Source organism: Mus musculus, chromosome 11 (assembly GCF_000001635.26).
Source record: "Mus musculus strain C57BL/6J chromosome 11, GRCm38.p6 C57BL/6J".
Lineage (NCBI taxonomy): Eukaryota > Metazoa > Chordata > Mammalia > Rodentia > Muridae > Mus > Mus musculus.
In genome coordinates, this window is record NC_000077.6 from 76,855,886 (window position 1) to 76,873,886 (window position 18,001).

The window sequence follows — 18,001 nt, forward strand, 5'->3', positions numbered from 1 at the left end:
TTCCTCATTTGTTTTGCTTTGAGAAGAGGTCTCATCCTGTAGTCCAGGTTGGCCTTGAACCCACAATATAGCCCATGTGCAGGACTATTCTATTTGAAAGGTGCCTTTTCTTTTCAATGTTGGAGATGGAAGCCAAGACTAACTAAATGCTCTGCCAGTAAGCTACACTCCTATCCCTATTTTAAATGTCAGCTAGAACTAGTTTCCAGGCTATAGGTCACTGCTACTGAATCATGAAACCAGATTTTAATCTATATTTCTGAAAGACTATAAGCCAAAGCAGAGGGATAGTTATGCAGGGAAGGAAGCAGGTGCCGGATGCTTTCACTTGTACACATTTGAAAACCTGACTCAGTCTTGCTTAAATAATGAATGGGATTTATTGGCTCATATAACTGAGAAGTCCAAAGGAGAAGTATGGTTTCAGGCTTTGTTTTACCCAAGTGCCTCATTTATTTTTGCCCCTTGGCCTTACCTTCTGCAATGTTTACTTTATCTAAGTCTGACTCCCCATGTGATTCCAAGAAGACTTCTGGGAGCTCCCAAAGCCACTGGTGTCTTCTAATTCACACCTGGCCAGAAAAAAAAAAAAAAAAGATTATGCCCTTGGGGTAGCCAAATATCTGGTTTCACGAAGGTTGGAGAAACTTGGGTCTCAAGCTTACTCATGAACCAATCACTGTGGCCGGGGAGCAGACATGTAACCTAGGCTCAGGACTTAAGGTCTTTTCTAGGATCAGGGATGGTCTGATTCCCATAAGCCATTTCCACAGTGGAAATCAACGGTGTGGCAAGGAAACAGTGGGAAATGGATTTGAGGAAACCACCCAGAAACACCGACCTACAGAACATCTTACTCATGTACTATCTACCAGGGTGCCTTGCAAGGATTGAAGGTCATGTGGCTGAAGACAGGCCAGAAGTGGAGCAATACAGGGAAGTTAGCAACAACACCAACCAAGTGCTAATAGCCAGAGTCTGGGAGGCAAATTAGTTTACAATATATGTTTCATACAGTTTATCTTGCAACTTGAAAGGAAACCTGTCCTGCTCTTGGCTGTTCAGGGTCTGAGTCCCTGCTCCACCAGGGCAACATTCCCCCTTAGGAGTCTTAGGCAGGACCTTCTGCTCCTCCTCATACTGACAAGGAGGTTTGCTCTGCTTGCCCCGGGCTGAATAGCTTACATTTTACCAAGCAGATGAACCTAGGGTTTACAGGTTTAACATTGGGAGCTGGTGGCACAGAGAAGCAGGGACCATGGCTAATTCTAGCTGGGGTGGAATGGAGAAGGCAGAAACAGTGTTTCTGAGGCAACACGGAAAACAGGACACTTGGCTTCCAGAGTCAGAGGTGATGGCAGGACAAGCCACAGCAGATGGCACCCGGCGACTACAGTTACTTAAGTTCTACCACTCAGTGGTTCTTATCTGTGTATAAACTGTTGATTGGCCGACATTCTGGCAAATCTATGAATGAGTCAGTGTCTTTTTACTCTTCTTTGTGTTTATTTTTAGCTGAATGTGCTGTCACAGTTTAGGTCATAAATAGCATCCCGTGTGCTAAGGCTTGGTCACCAGGCTGAAGCTCTGCGGGGAGCTGACAGAATCTTCACGAGGAGGGACTTAGTGGAAGAAAGTTAGGCCATTAGGGCCTTGCCCTTGAAGGGGGATATGGAGTCACTGGCCTCTTCCTCTCTCCCTTCCTAGCAGTCAAGAGCTGAACAGATGACCTCTGCCGCACGCTTCATCGCCAGCCCAGAGCAAGAGGCCGGTCAAGAGGAGACTGAAACCGTGAGCCAAAATAAAGCGGACATTCCTCCCCTTAGGCTGATTTAACCTCAGTCACTTGTCACAGCAATGGAGAGTCAATGAACACTCGCCATACAGTTTTCTTTCTTTCTTTCTTTCTTTCTTTCTTTCTTTCTTTCTTTCTTTCCTCTGTGAAGCCTTCTCTTCAGGGACAATTTGGACCTCTAGATCTGTATGGTTTTGGGGTGTTTCCCAAGCCAAGTAAATAGTGAACAATTCTTCACAGATGGTCTCAGGCACTTACAGAGAAACCAATTTAACTTATTATTTTTCTTTTGGGCAGTGCCAGATCTGTGCATACCAGGCAATTGCTCTATCAGAGCCAAGCCTCAGCTTTCCATCATCCTGGTAAAGAGTGCATGCTCAGCCAGAACTTCTTTCTTAGGGCTGCAACTTATTGAAACACAACCCCTGAGGGCTGAATAATTATTCTCATCTTTCAGGTGAGAGTACAGGTTCTAAAAGCACCATGTCTGTCACCTTCTCTGGAAACTTTAAACAACACTTTTTTTTTTTTTTTGCATCTGCATTATTCAAAATAACAAGTTACTAGGACAGGATCCTTTGCTTCCAAAAACCACCCTTTCCTCCCCCAATCTGTCTAGTACCTAAAAGGTACCATTAGAAAAAAAGGCCCCAGCATTCTAATCCCTTTTCCTTCATTTAAAAAAAGATGCAAATAAACGCCAGGCTCGGTGGCATGCATTTTTTATCCCAGCACCACAGAAGCAGGCAGATCTCTCTGAGTTCAAGGCCAGCCTGGTGTACAAAGTGAGTTCCAGAACAGCCAGGGCTATTACACAGAAAAACCCTGTTTTGAAAAACAAAACAAAAAGCAAATGAGTTGGACAGATAGCTCAGCAGCTAGACTATCTGCTACTCTTGAGGTTCAATTCCCAGCACCCGGATGGCAGCTCACAACTGCCTATAATTCCTGCTCCAAGGGATTTAACATCCTCTCTTGACCTCCAAGGGCAACAAGCAAGCACGTGATGCACACACATACATGGGCATGAAACATAAGATAAAATAAATAAATCTTAAAGAAATAAAAAGTCTTTAAAAAGAAAGTACTCCAGGAGGCTTGAGAATGTGACAGACAGCTAATATTTAGGGACAGGGTGGAGTTAGGTGACCTTTTCACAGGGAAATGTAACAAACAGTTTTTTACTCTACGTAGGGTGCCACCAACAGATCTATTGCAGTGAACCAGCAAGTTTATCGGGTTTACTTACAAAGCATGGGTGAGGAGTTCCTGACCGTATCTGGGGTGACCTTAAAATAGCCACACCACCAAAGCCTCAGCCCTGCATGGTTAATGACTTCCCTGACGTGGCATAGATGAGTCCCTCTTACAGGCAATCTTCCATACTTAAAATACACGAGCACCTTTGAGACCATGAGACCACAGTGACTAGGGCAGAATTACTTACACCTGAGCAGGAGAAGCAGCAGGGAGTTGAGAATCTCAGGTGAGGATCTCTGGACCCTTCCTGCCCTCCTTCCAAGCCTGCACATGGGGACAGGCTGGCTCTTGAGGGGTGCCTGCAAGTAGTCCCAGCTGCTTCTGATAAGGAAATACTACCTCTTCTGCTTTGGGAACCGCATTCCTCAAAATCCTTTGACTCTGAGGTGAGGTTCCGACCCAAGAGGGGATTCAATGGGCTGCTTAGGAGCTATAACCCGGGAAGCAGACTTCAGAGAGAGCACAGAACAAGGAGGGTACAAAAAGGGAAGGAGCTTGGTTACCATGGGTACTCGTGTGGCTGGGGCAAGAAAAGCAGAACTCTGCTATTTCTAAAGTGGATTGTCTTGGCTGCCTATCATCTAGAAAAAGGGTGGTGCTCGATGTAGGAAACCCTCAGAGAAGACTAGAATCCTGCTAAGTGATGGTGCTCATACATTAGAATTAGCCAATGTAATTACAAACCAGGCTCAGTGGCAAGTGGAGATTGACAGCTCAGTAGTCCTCCTTATTCTGGAGAGATAGTTCCTATGTCTTCTGGTAGGTGCCGAAAACCATAGACAAGATCCAGGATCCTCCTGCTTCAGCATCTTCCAACACTGGAGTTGTAGATGGATGCCACTGTAGATGTATGCGCTTGCATGGGCTTGGGGGATCTAAACTCAAGTTCTCATGTTCGTATGACAAGTGCTTTATCAACTGAGCCATCTCCCCAGCCCAGCATTTGGATGTGCTTTTTGTTTTCCTCCCCTCACCAAAGCACTTTCCTGGTGTCCCTACTCTCATGCTCTGAGACCACTGTTAAATAAAAGCTACTTGAACCCAACCCTGCGATACTGTAGCAGCAGATCTGATAACCCAGGTGGCCATCAACTGATTCACAGGTAGGCAACATATGCAGTATGGAAACTGGACAAAGGGTAATTCTTGTTCTAAGCTGGTTGGAGCAGGACAGTGTAGGATTCCAACATATTTCTCAGAATGGCATGTGATTTAAAACATGTTAATCAATTTAATTATTCCTACCCCTGTCTAGCTTCAAATGAATGAGACTTAGATTATGATTTAGTTATTTATTTAGCTTTTGAGTGACTACTGGGGGACGACCACAAATCTCATTTTCTAATGGCTAGACGAGCTACTTCCCCAGCTCTGCTCTCCGACTCACTTGCTCTTTCAGTCTTCTGCTCCACGAGCCTGTCCTCAGAGTCCATTTCACTCTGGCACGTGCTGCTGGTCCCTCACCTCTAATGGAGACTTCCTGTTCTCTCCGTTTTCTTCCTCCTCCGAGCTCCTTCTCTCCTTCTTCTTTCCACCTCTCATGGGCCCTACCTGCGACCCTAGCCTGGTCACCCAAGCCCTAACCTCCTTCTACTCTCCCCAGTAATTGGCTGTTGCCAGTTTTATTTAACCAATAGTTTTACATTGAGGAGCAAGGTTTATACAGCAAAGGTCATACATGGGAATTTGTTCCTCTTGGGGCAACCAGATCTTGGGGTACAGAATTTAGCATTTCAATACATAGCAACACTAGACCAACCCCTAACGGTTCACTATGGTAACCGAAACTATTGAAAATAACTACTGAGTGGGCTTTCCTTTCAGGATGCTAAAACTTCCTGGAGCTCTATAGAGCTACTGGTGAGTGTACTAAATGCTATTTGATCGTGTGCTTTACAATGGTTGACCATGGCGGCTTCACCCACTGAGCCATCTCACTGGCTTCCTGATGTAACTACAGTGAATATTCACCACCCTTAGCTCTACAGCTTTTCTAGGTGTGGGCATGGATTTCTCTTATATGTGACTGCTGTTAGGACTCAGGGCAACAGCTTCAGCTGCATCTTATATTTATTTTCTAGGTTTGTCAGAAACTGCCCCTAGATTCCAGCAACAAATTCAAGTGTTTTTTTTTTTTTTTTCTTGCCCAGATATAATAAAGCATACCCAGGATCAAAGACATTTTCCAATTAAAAAGGTGACAAGAAACCAGAACTGTGTTCTGTTGCATATACAGCCCAGAGAAAAATCTCACAAGCCCTTAACCACACCAAAATATAAAAATAAATTAATTAAAAAGTTCAGTTACTAACACTATTCCTTCCCACAGCCAATGATATCAGCCTCAGCGTTGACGAAGATGCTTGCTGAGACCCAGCTGGCATCAGCACAGTCATACTCAGCCAGCTGGACTTTGTCTCAAGAGGACACCAGAAGGTGAAGAAATGGATGCTATTTATGGGAACAATCTGCAGCCACCTCTCTGTCACAGGTCTTGGAGAAGAGTGATGCTCAGAGGTCTGGAGAAAGCAGTTACCCAGCTTCTGCCAGTCTGCGTGAGAGCCAGAGCAGGGTGGGAGGCTTGCAAATGTACTTCATAGGAAGTCATTACTACCTCACTGTTCATTATACATGGGAAATCCTCAAAGAGAGGAAAGAACAGATAATGAATCCAGATTTTAAAAATTAGGGGAACCGGTGAAACTGAAGATAAGACGAGATTGGCAGAGATTGCAGCAAATTTCCAGAGGCATCGGAGATACCAAAACCCAAGGCTCCAACATTGCTTCCCACCCCTTGTCCTTTATCATTTTCTTGGTCTTTAGTTGTACCGTGCAAGGTCTCCCCTCCACAGAGAAGCTAACCTAGCAGATCTTGGTTGAGTACCGTCTCTATGTGGGCATATGGAAGTGAAGAGCACACAGGTCAGATTAATTAGAACCTTGGAGGCTTTCAACACTGTCTTAGGGCTCCATTGCTGTGAAGAGACACCATGACCAAGGCAACTCTTACAAAGGAGAACATATAATTGGGGCTGGCTTACAGTTTCAGAGGTTCAGTCCATCATCATTATGGTAGGAAGCATGGCACCATGCAGGCAGGACTTGGTGCTGGAGGAACCAAGAGTTCTGCATCTTGATCTGAAGGCAGCTAGAAGGAGACTGGATTCCACTTTGGGCAGAGCTTGAGCATAGGAGACCTCAAGGTCCTCCCCCACAGTGACACGATTTCTCCAGCAAGGCTACACCTCCTAATATTGCCCCTTACTGTGGGCCAAGCATTTAAACACATGAATATATGGGAGCCATACCTATTCAATCCACCACAAGCGCTATAAAATGAAGGTATCTCTTCCTAGACTGTATTAGTCAGGGTTCTCTAGAGTCACAGAACTTATGGATAGTCTCTAGATAGTAAAGGAATTTACTGATGACTTACAGTCGGCAGCCCAATTCCTTACAATTGTTCAGTCGCAGCTGTGAATGGAAGTCCAAGGATCTAGCAGTTACTCAGTCTCACACGGCAAGCAGGCGAAGGAGCAAGAGCAAGAGCTCGAGAGCTAGACTCCCTTCTTCCAATGTCCTTATATTGTCTCCAGCAGAAGGTGTAGCTCAGATTAAAGGTGTGTTCCACCACACCTTTAATCCCAGATGAAAAGTTGTAGCCCAGATTAAAGGTGTGTTCCTTAAACTAGGAGATAAGGGTCACTGGTGAGCCTTCCAATTCTGGATTGTAGTTCATTCCAAATATAGTCAAGTTGACAACCAGAAATAACCACTACAATCCACCCCTTGTCAACTTGACACAAATAATATCTCATGTTCACATGAAACAATAACAAGGTTGTGAATACGCCTAACATGATATAACTATCCCTCGTACAATCGCAAACACATTTGTCAATTTACAAGGGGGCATTCATATTACTTTATAATCCTCGTTTCTGCAACTGGTTACGTGGCCTTAATTGGTATTTATAACTACCTTCCTCTACTACCCATTCTGTATTTCCTTCACCTTCAGCCAGCACCTCAGCAGGTCTTGGCTCTTTTCCTGGAGGATTGACCCATACCTTCATTCCTGATGGGTCTGCGTCCTTTGTCATCCTGCTTGGATTAGGCTGTTGTAGTTTCCCATTGACTTTAATCACAGGACATGGTAGTACTAAGAGACGCCCTAAGGGATCTCCTACACTCCAGACATAATCTTGCTTACCACCATTGTGAAGAGGTAATCCAATTTCCCCATGGTAATCTGGATCTATCACCCCTCCTAACACTGTTATTCCTTTTTTAGCCTGTTGGTTTAAGGGCATTAGAAGCCCAAAATGACCAGGGGGAAGTCTGAGCTTCCAGTTCAATGGAATGTTTGTTGTAGCTCCTGGTAGGAGCACTCCCCTCTCTGGAGCCAAAACTTCTAAGCCAGCAGAATCTTGAGTTATGGGGACAGGAAGCAAAAATTTTCCTAGAGGGTCACTAGGAGTGATAGTAAGTGGAACTATTCCATTTTCCACCCCTTGATTCCTGGACCCATGAATCCTGGCTATGGGTGAAACTGTACCATATATCGAGCGCTGATTCAAAGCGTATACTGCCTTCTGAAGAACTCTACCCCAGCCTTCCAAGCTGTTACCACCTAATTGGCGCTGTAACTGCGTCTTCAAAAGGCCATTCCATCTTTCTATCAGCCCAGCTGCTTCAGGATGATGGGGAATGTGGTAAGACCAGTGTATTCCATGATCGTGGGCCCACTGTCGTACTTCTCTGGCTGTGAAATGAGTTCCTTGGTCAGAAGCAATACTGTGTGGAATACCATGACGATAGATGAGGCATTCTGTCAGTCCCTGAATGGTGGTTTTAGCAGAGGCATTACGTGCAGGAAAGGCAAATCCATAACCAGAATAAGTATCTACTCCAGTAAGAACAAAACGCTGTCCTTTCCATGAAGGAAGTGGTCCAATGTAGTCAACCTGCCACCAGGTTGCTGGCTGGTCACCTCGAGGAATGGTGCCATATCTGGGACTCAGTGTTGGTTTCTGCTGTTGGCAGATCTGGCAATCAGCAGCAGCTGTAGCCAGGTCAGCCTTGGTGAGTGGAAGCCCGTGTTGCTGAGCCCATGCATAACCTCCATCTCGACCACCATGATCACTTTGTTCATGTGCCCATTGAGCAATGACAGGGATGGCTGGGGAGAGAGGCTGACTGTCCACAGAACGGGTCATCTTATCCACTTGATTATTGAACTCCTCCTCGGCTGAAGTCACCTTTTGGTGAGCATTTACATGGGACACAAATATCTTCACATCCTTTGCCCATTTGGAGAGATCTATCCACATACTTCTTCCCCAGATGTCTTTCTCACCAATTTTCCAATTGTGATCTTTCCAAGTCCCTGACCATCCAGCCAATCCATTGGCTACAGCCCATGAGTCAGTGAATAATCGTACATCTGGCAATTTCTTCTTGCAAACAAACTGTAATACCATGTGTACTGCCCGAAGTTCTGCCCACTGTGAAGATTTCCCTTCACCTGTGTCTTTCAAGGTTGTCCCAGAAAGGGGTTGTAATGCTGCAGCTGTCCACTTCTGGGTGGTGCCTGCATAACGTGCAGAGCCATCAGTAAACCAGGCTCTAGTCTTCTCCTCTTCGGTCAGTTGATCATAGGGAACACCCCATGAGGCTATAGGTGCATGCTTGGCAGCGGATGGCATTGTAACAGGAGTAGAAACCATAGGCATTTGAGCAACTTCTTCATGTAACTTGCTTGTGCCTTCAGGACCTGCTCTGGCCCGATCACGTATATACCACTTCCATTTGATAATAGACTGCTGCTGTGCGCGTCCCACTTTATGACTTGCAGGGTCTGATAGTACCCAGCTCATGATGGGTAGTTCAGGTCGCATAGTAACCTGGTGTCCTATTGTCAAACGTTCAGTTTCCACTAAGGCCCAATAGCAGGCCAAGAGCTGTTTTTCAAAGGGAGAATAGTTGTCTGCAGATGATGGTAGAGCTTTGCTCCAAAATCCCAAAGGTCTTTTCTGTGATTCACCTACAGGGGCCTGCCAGAGGCTCCAAACAGCATCTCTATCAGCCACAGACACCTCAAGTACCATCGGGTCTGCTGGGTCATATGGTCCAAGTGGTAGAGCAGCCTGCACAGCAGCCTGGACCTGTTGAAGGGCCTTCTCCTGTTCCAGGCCCCACACAAAGCTAGCAGCTTTCCGAGTCACTTGGTAAATAGGCCTAAGTAACACACCCAAGTGAGGGATGTGTTGTCTCCAAAATCCAAATAGACCCACTAAACGTTGTGCTTCTTTCTTGGTTGTAGGAGGGGCCAGGTGCAATAACTTATCTTTCACCTTAGAAGGAATATCTCTGCATGCCCCACACCACTGTACTCCTAAGAATTTCACTGAGGTAGATGGTCCTTGAATTTTGGTTGGATTTATTTCCCATCCTCTGATACGCATATGTGTTACCAATGAGTCCAAAGTGGTTGCTACTTCCTGCTCACTTGGTCCAATCAGCATAATGTCATCAATATAGTGCACCAATGTGATATTTTGTGGAAGATCCAAACGATCAAGATCCCTTCTAACTAAATTATGACACAGGGCAGGAGAGTTAATATATCCTTGAGGCAAAACTGTGAAGGTATACTGTTGGCCTTGCCAACTGAAAGCAAATTGCTTCTGGTAGTCCTTATGGACAGGTACTGAGAAGAAGGCATTTGCCAGATCAATAGCCGCATACCAGGTGCCAGGAGATGTGTTGATTTGCTCAAGTAACGAAACTACGTCTGGTACAGCAGCTGCAATTGGAGTTACTACCTGATTTAGTTTTCGATAATCAACTGTCATTCTCCATGATCCATCTGTTTTCTGCACTGGCCAGATAGGAGAGTTAAACGGAGATGTGGTGGGAACCACCACCCCTGCATCTTTCAGGTCCTTGATAGTGGCTGTAATTTCTGCAATGCCTCCAGGAATACGATACTGTTTTTGATTCACTATTTTCTTTGGCAGAGGCAACTCTAAAGGCTTCCATTTGGCCTTTCCAACCATAATAGCCCTCACTCTACAGTTCAGGGAACCAATATGAGAATTCTGCCAATTTCTGAGTATATCTATCCCAATTATACATTCTGGAACTGGGGAAATCACCACAGGATGTGTCCGGGGACCTACTGGACCTACTGTGAGTCGGACATCAGTCAAAACTCCATTAATCACCTGCCCTCCATAAGCCCCTACTTTAACTGGAGGGCCACAATGTTTCTTGGGATCCCCTGGGATCAGTGTCAACTCAGAACCAGTATCCAGCAGACCCCGAAAAGTCTGATTATTTCCTTTTCCCCAGTGTACAGTTACCCTTGTAAAAGGCCGTAGGTCCCTCTAGGGAAGAACTGGAGAAAGGGTAACAGCAAAACCTTTGGGTGTCTTATCAAGATCCTTCCTCAGCGGAACCTGGCCACCCCTTCATTCAAGGGGTTCTGGATCTGCAAACTGTCTCAAGTCTGGAAATTGATTCACTGGCCGAGATTGCTGTTTACCACGATCTAATGTAGCCTTTCTTTCATTTGGCTGTTTACCACGATCTAATGTAGCCTTTCTTTCATTTGTTTGAGAATTTTTCTGCTTATACAGATCAAACAAATATGCAGTAGGCTTCCTATGTATTTCATTCCTGGAAACACCATGATTGGTTAGCCAGTACCAAAGATCCAACCGAGTCATGCCATTATAAATTTCACCTCTCCTGTGCTGACCATTACTGGGTATGTTATTATAAACATTCTTTTGTCTACGCTGTCCATTATAATAACTAGAATCACCTTGTCTCGGGCGATTCAATGCTGCCACCTGGCCCTTGTTACCTCGGAATCCAACTAAACCCAGTGAATTTAATTCATCTAATTGAGCAGAAGCATCTCCAATGCTAAGATCTGGCACAAGGAAAAGGGAAAGAACAAAACCCTTCAAATGTGCTGGTGCCCCTCTCACCAATTTGCGTCTTATAGAGCTGGTGAAAGGCATATCTTCTGGACCTTCCCATTGTGGACAATTATGCTTTACACAATATATCCACTCTAGCATTGCAATTTCCCTAAGTCTTAAAATCCCTTCATCAACACTAAGCCATGGAATATCAGGCATCTCCAAGTCATTTCCAGTAGGCCATCTTTTGATAAACACCTCAGCCAACCATTCAAACAAACTTTTGACACCTTTTTTAACTATGCGAGCTTCCGTATTAAACCTAGAATCTCTACTCAGAGGACCCATGTCAATAAACTCAGCCTGCTCTAGTTTTATGTTCCTTCCACCCTTATCCCACACCCTTAAAATCCATTCCCACACATATTCACCAGGTTTCTGCTTGAATGAATTAGCAAACTCATTAAGCTCCTTAGTAGTGTAGCGAATTTCCTCATGGACTACACTTTCTACCTCCCCTCTAGGAGCCTGTTTTGCTTTGAGTCTGGTTACAGGTCTAGAAGAAACTATTGGTGGGCCGTGAGCAGACTCTGCAAAATTAATTTCCTCATGTGGGGAAGGCATTATTTCAAGAGGTGGGGCTGAGGGTACTACTTCCTCAGGTGGGGCAAACCCTTGAGAATCTGAGGATTCAAAATTCTCAGCTTCAACATGGTCTTCCCACACATCCCCATCCCATGTTGTAGGATCCCATTCTTTGCCAATTAGAGCCCTTACTTTAACTGTCGACACACTCTGAGGCTGAGACTTGAATTTTCGCTGTAGTTCAGCCAACCTTACAATGAGAGTTTCTGTTTGATTTTCTGCAACTTGAGCTCTATTGCTACAAGAGAGAAGATTCTCCTCAAGGACACACTTAGCAACTTTTAGATCGTTTACTTGTGTCTGGAGACTTTCGATTTTATCACACAACTCCTTCCTTTCATTCATCATTCTTTCCACAGATACTAAGAGCAGCCAGCCAGTAAAATCATTTTCCGATTTTTTCCCCATCTTGTAGAAAGCTTTGTGCACTGAATCACCTAATTCATTAAGAAAATCAAGGTCATTAGCTTCTTTAAGTTCGGAATATAGTTTCAACCATGGGTCTTCAAAATTCTCTGAGCTCCCAGGAGGGAGAGAATCTGGAGAGGTTTCAATATTTGAAAGTGCTGGTGGATCAACAAGCCAATTCCAGTATTTTAAAAGATTCATCCTTGTACTTCTGTTACTCTAGAACCACTCCTGGTACCAACTTCTGTATTAGTCAGGGTTCTCTAGAGTCACAGAACTTATGGATAGTCTCTAGATAGTAAAGGAATTTATTGATGACTTACAGTCGGCAGCCCAATTCCTTACAGTTGTTCAGTCGCAGCTGTGAATGGAAGTCCAAGGATCTAGCAGTTACTCAGTCTCACACGGCAAGCAGGCGAAGGAGCAAGAGCAAGAGCTCGAGAGCTAGACTCCCTTCTTCCAATGTCCTTATATTGTCTCCAGCAGAAGGTGTAGCTCAGATTAAAGGTGTGTTCCACCACACCTTTAATCCCAGATGAAAAGTTGTAGCCCAGATTAAAGGTGTGTTCCTTAAACTAGGAGATTCAATCTTCTGGAATCCATAGCCACTATGGCTCAAGATCTCCATACCAAGATCCAGATAAGGATCTCCAAGCCTCCAGATAAGGGTCACTGGTGAGCCTTCCAATTCTGGATTGTAGTTCATTCCAAATATAGTCAAGTTGACAACCAGAAATAACCACTACATAGACCAAAAAAAAAAAAAAAAAAAAGAAATCTAGATAAAAATGTTATTTTGAGGATGACATGAACTCTTACCTATTTGCTAAAATTAAAATAACTTCCTTTTACACTATGAAATTGAAATTTTATGAACTAAAGATTAACACTTCTGTCACTCTTGTGTTTCTCCCTTATAGGACGGACGACCAGATGCAGACATTTTCTCTCCTTTAAAAAAAGTTTCCAGAGTTGAGGGTGATGGTGCACACCTGTAAACCTGGCACTCAGGAGGTTGGGACAGAGGGATCAAGAGTTCAAGGCCAGCCTATGCAACATAACATGACCCTGTTTCAAGTCATAAATTCAGGTGACTGTTTTTCTAATCACAATTGCTATTCTCCTCTTTCTCAATTTCTGGTAGCCACCACAGTTGTCGACGAGTAGAGGTATCAATAAAGGCTGGAATTACTTTTTCTAAAACGGGGCTGCTTTACTTGCTAACAGAAATCACTGGACTGCCATATGAGGATGCTGCAAGACGTCTGGTGGTTGTTTCACAAATGGAAAAGGTCTTGAGAGCATTAAATGATCAGAGGTCAGATGAGCATAGGTTGAATCACAGAATGTAATTCAATTGCTAGAGTGCTTGTGTAGTATACATAGACCCTGGGTGTGAGCCCCAACGTGCATAAACCCAGGCATGGGGCTGAATGGTGGTACTCCTCGAGCTTGGGATGTAGGAGCATGAGGATCAGATGTTCAAGATCGCCCTTGACTACATCGTGAGTTCAGCACCAACCTTGGCTATCTGAGATCCTGTCTCACACACAGAAAAGGGGCTGCCTGGAGAGAAGGCTTCATAGCTGTAGCAGGTACTACTTAGAACTTCTATTTGGAGTATACAGTGCTGTTGCAGACGTCCCAGATGCAGTTCTCAGCAACCATGTCAAGTGGTTCACAACTCCCTGTAACTCCAACTCTAGGGAACCCAATGCCTTTGACTTCTGTGGGCGTGTACACACACACACACACACACACACACACACACACACACACAGAATTTTAAAAACAATTATCTTTAAACTCTTCTGACTTCCCCTGCCACCAGACACACACACACACACACAAATACACATACATATATGCAGGCAAGATACTCACACATGAAAAATAAAGTAAAAAGACCTACAAGAATGTTTGGGGGTGTAGCTCAGTGGAAGAGCATGCATTTAGGTTTATTTGTAATATCCCTCACCTGGAAACCAACACAATGATACTGAGTTTTTAAATGGTGTACAACGAAGAAGAGTGAATTATAACCACGAAGCTGAATCTAAAAAAAAAAAAAAAAATTACATTGAGTCCAAGAAGCCAGACACAAGCAAGTATGTACATGCTGTTGTAGTTCCATTTATATCAGGTTAGCAAACCTAATAACTAATAACTAATTTATGATATAAAAATCACAACAGAGATGGGGCTAGAGAGGTAGATGACTCAGCTGGTTAAGAGCACTGACTGCTCTTCCAGAGGTCCTGAATTCAATTCCCAGCAACCACATGGTGGCTCACAACCATCTGGAATGGGATCTGACGCCCTCTTCTGGTGTCTCTGAAGACAGCTACAGTGTACTCACATACATAAAATAAAGAAATAATGCTTTTTTTTTTTTTAATGTCAGAACATTGGTTGTTTAGGAGGAAACATTGACTGAAAAGAGGCACGGGGAGCCTCCCTGGATAATTTAGATAATTTATTGTATTATAATTTGGGTGACAGTTACATTGATCAATATTTGTGTACCATGTTTCAAAAATCATCAAAGTGTTCATGTGCTCCTTTTAGTTGGGCATGGCACCACAGGCCTGTAATAGACATGCACTGGGAAGGTAGAGACAGGAAGACTAGGAGTTCAAGACCATCCTTGGCTGCTTGAAACCTTGACTCAAAAAATAAAAATAAGAAAAAAGAAATCCATACATTTGATTGTATATAAATTATTGTTCGGTTTTAAAAGAATATCCATGCCTCTGGTTTATAGCATGGTTATTCTTGATAGCAAAAAGACAGAGACAACACAATGTGTTAGATACAAACAGTGGGACATTAGCCCTAAAAGAGAAGACAATTCTAGCATACGTTCCTACAGGGATAAAAACCTGGCAGCGGCGGTGGGGGGGGGGGGCAGGGGGGGTTACTCTAAGTAAAATAATTCAGTCATATCCCAAAACATGGCATCCATCTGGAGTAGTTAAATTCACAGTGGTGGAGGGTCTGGAGAGTGGAGGCAAGGAGGGGGGAGTTGTTTAGTAGGTATAAACTTTCAATTTCGCATGATAAGAATCTGGGAAGGGAGTGGTGTGGAGGCTTGTACAACAAGATACATGTAGCTAACATCACCGATCCATATTCTTAAACATGGTTGAAATTGTATGTGTTTTTGCCACAGTGGAAAAAGTTCTAAAACTCAGCTGCACAGGGCAAAGGTGACGTTGCCTATTTTGACTTTGCTGGATGAGAACCAAGAAGCAACCTGACAAATATCCACTACATAGGTTTCAAGGTCTTTATACTAAAAATATATGGAGGACGTAGCTTCAAAATAAATTCAGCTCCTTTCCTAACAATGACACCTGGGGTAATAGCTACTTTGGCTGTCAACTGGACTACATCTAGAATAACTAAAACTCAAAAATGGATGGGCACACCTGTGAGGGGTTTTTTGCTTAATTTAGTCATTTGAAGTGAGATCCACTTCTAACTGGATCTTTGAGGTGGGAAGACACACCTTCAATCCATGTTTTTTGAGGTGCGAAGACCCACCTCTAATCTGGGCCACACCTTCTTCTGGAAGCCTATAGAAAGGGCATAGAAGAAGGAAGCCTTGCTTTTGTCTTGGATAGCATGTTCATCCTTTCCCTGGCATTAAGGCTTACTTCTTCAGTTTCCACAATATTCTAAAGACCAGCTGAGACATCCAGCTTTGTGGACCAAGTGAACAGATGCTGGATTCTTGAACCATCTGTTCATAGATGTAGCAGCCATTGTTGGACTGGCTGGACTACAACCTGTAAATAATTCTAATAAATTCCATGTACCTATGTACATACATATATGGAATTTATATATAAATAAACTACATATGAATATTTGGCGAATATAAATAATAATATAGAATACTATATAAACTATGTATAATAAATTATAAAAATAATATATAAATTATATCATATATATATATATATATATATGGGGAAACTCAGACTGTGGATTCCTCATCCTCCCTGCTTCTTGGTATAAGAGTGGTGCCCAGGTATCCCCCCAAGAAGAGAAGCAGAACAGGGGACCACATGATCCCAGCATTTTAGATGCCAAAGCAGGAGAATTGAGAATTCAAAGCTAGCCTGAGCTACACAACAAGACCCTGTCTGGAAAACAGCATTTTTTTTTAAGTACAACCAATGAATCTCTTGTTTTGTGTAGCTTTGCTGAACTTATTCTAAATTTTTAGTGGATACCTTGGGCTTGTTTATTTAAAGATGAGACCATGTCACCTACAAATAGAGGAAGATAGAGCTTTTGTTCCTTATTTAGATGACTTGTACTCATCTCTTTTTCCTCATTTAGTTACCCTGACTGATGGGTAGGCCACCACACCTAGCTTTAAAATATGGAACACTTCACAAATTTGTGTGTCATCCTTGCACAGAAGCCGTGATAAAAAGCAAGCACTATAGTCCTTCTTCTAAGGAAAATGCTTCAGCCTTTCACCATTAAGTACAATATGAATATAGTTATGGTGTTTTAATAAACCAATACATAGGTATGAATTCTTTTAGGGTGTTGTTGAATTTTATGACACACTAACACTATGCTACTGTGTCCGTCACAATGGAACTGCAGAGTTAATCCTTGCTTAGCCACGAGGAATGGAAACTAGCCGAGCTTATTTAAGGACAGACAGAATTTACTAATGGGATCTCACTGAGGAAGGCAGAACTGCAGGCTCTGAGAATGGGTGGAACTAGAGGACCCTTGAGGCAACGAGGATCGCTTTATCTAGATGAATTCGGGTCACAAACCTGACTCAGACAGAAAGTTCTGTGGTCTCTGCTGCTTAGAAGAAGGATGCCTGTGTTACTGGAGTATTATACTGCAGAAACTGAAGTTGTCTCTGACAATGGATGTTTCTGTCATCACGGCTGCCAGTGACACCATAATTAATCCTCCTCTTTTTTTTCTTCTTCCCTTCTTCATTGCTGTGAATTGAAAGTTGGAAGGGCTGAGCGTGTAGCTCAGCGGATGAATGCTTGCCTAGGCTCCAATTCAGCACTGCCAATCAAAGCAACAGAACAACAGCTCTCTGTTGTTGTAATTCTGGAATTACAGGTGTGCATGCTGGGCTCACTGCTGGCTGAGGACAGTAAGACCTCGTGGGACTATTATATGGAATTCAAGGTTGGGATTTGGTAATGCCCTTTGGGTGCATTTGGCAATTGTAACTAAGAATATCCTTTTCGGCTATGATGACAGCTAAAACCTGTTTTTAAAAATGACCTGAAGTTAGAAGTGTATACGTGAATTGCTGCCTCACAAGTTGGTTAAGCCACTAGGCTTTGAAAATAGCAGATGCTTCTCAATTATGGGGAGAACAAACAATTTTTGATCTCTAAAAACTCAAATGTTAAATAAAAAACTAGAGTGGGTATATAGTTTAGTCTAGAATGCTAGCTTAGATTACTTAGATTAATTAACTTAGATTAATTAGTTTAGCTGTTAGATTAGGCCTTGGGTTTACTCCCCAGTACTGGGGGTGGGAAGGGGAGTTCACTTTTTATTTCCTTTTTATCTTATATTAATATATATATATATACATATGTATATATATGTATCTATTTTAAAAAATATATATGTTTAGTTATCCAGGTAGATGACTACATAATACGTAGATATGCTAGAGATTTATGCTCAGGCAGTTTTATGGATACGGTGTGCTTCCGGGAGGATTTATGGATACGGTGTGCTTCCGGGAGGATTTATGGATACGGTGTGCTTCCAGGAGGATTTGGAGATCTCAACCACAGAATGGCTCTGGGGCTCTGTAAGAGAGAAGAGAGAAGGCAGAAGGACAAGGACAGGAGGATGGGGACCAGACACCTTGTCAGCAGCAGTGTTCCATGTCCACAGTAAGAAGAGGCTGAGTTAGGGTAATGTCGGAGAAGGAACAAGTGCCA

The 18,001-nt window shown here is 43.4% G+C and overlaps 1 long non-coding RNA gene across 1 annotated transcript; it reads left to right on the plus strand.

Moving 5' to 3' along the window:
* The first annotated feature begins 1,604 nt into the window (after positions 1–1,604).
* Positions 1,605–13,012, plus strand: Gm40200. Its single transcript, XR_880022.1, has 3 exons — positions 1,605–1,791; positions 5,385–5,491; positions 12,965–13,012. It is a non-coding gene; the product is annotated as a predicted gene, 40200 (long non-coding RNA).
* Positions 13,013–18,001: the final 4,989 nt, after the last annotated feature.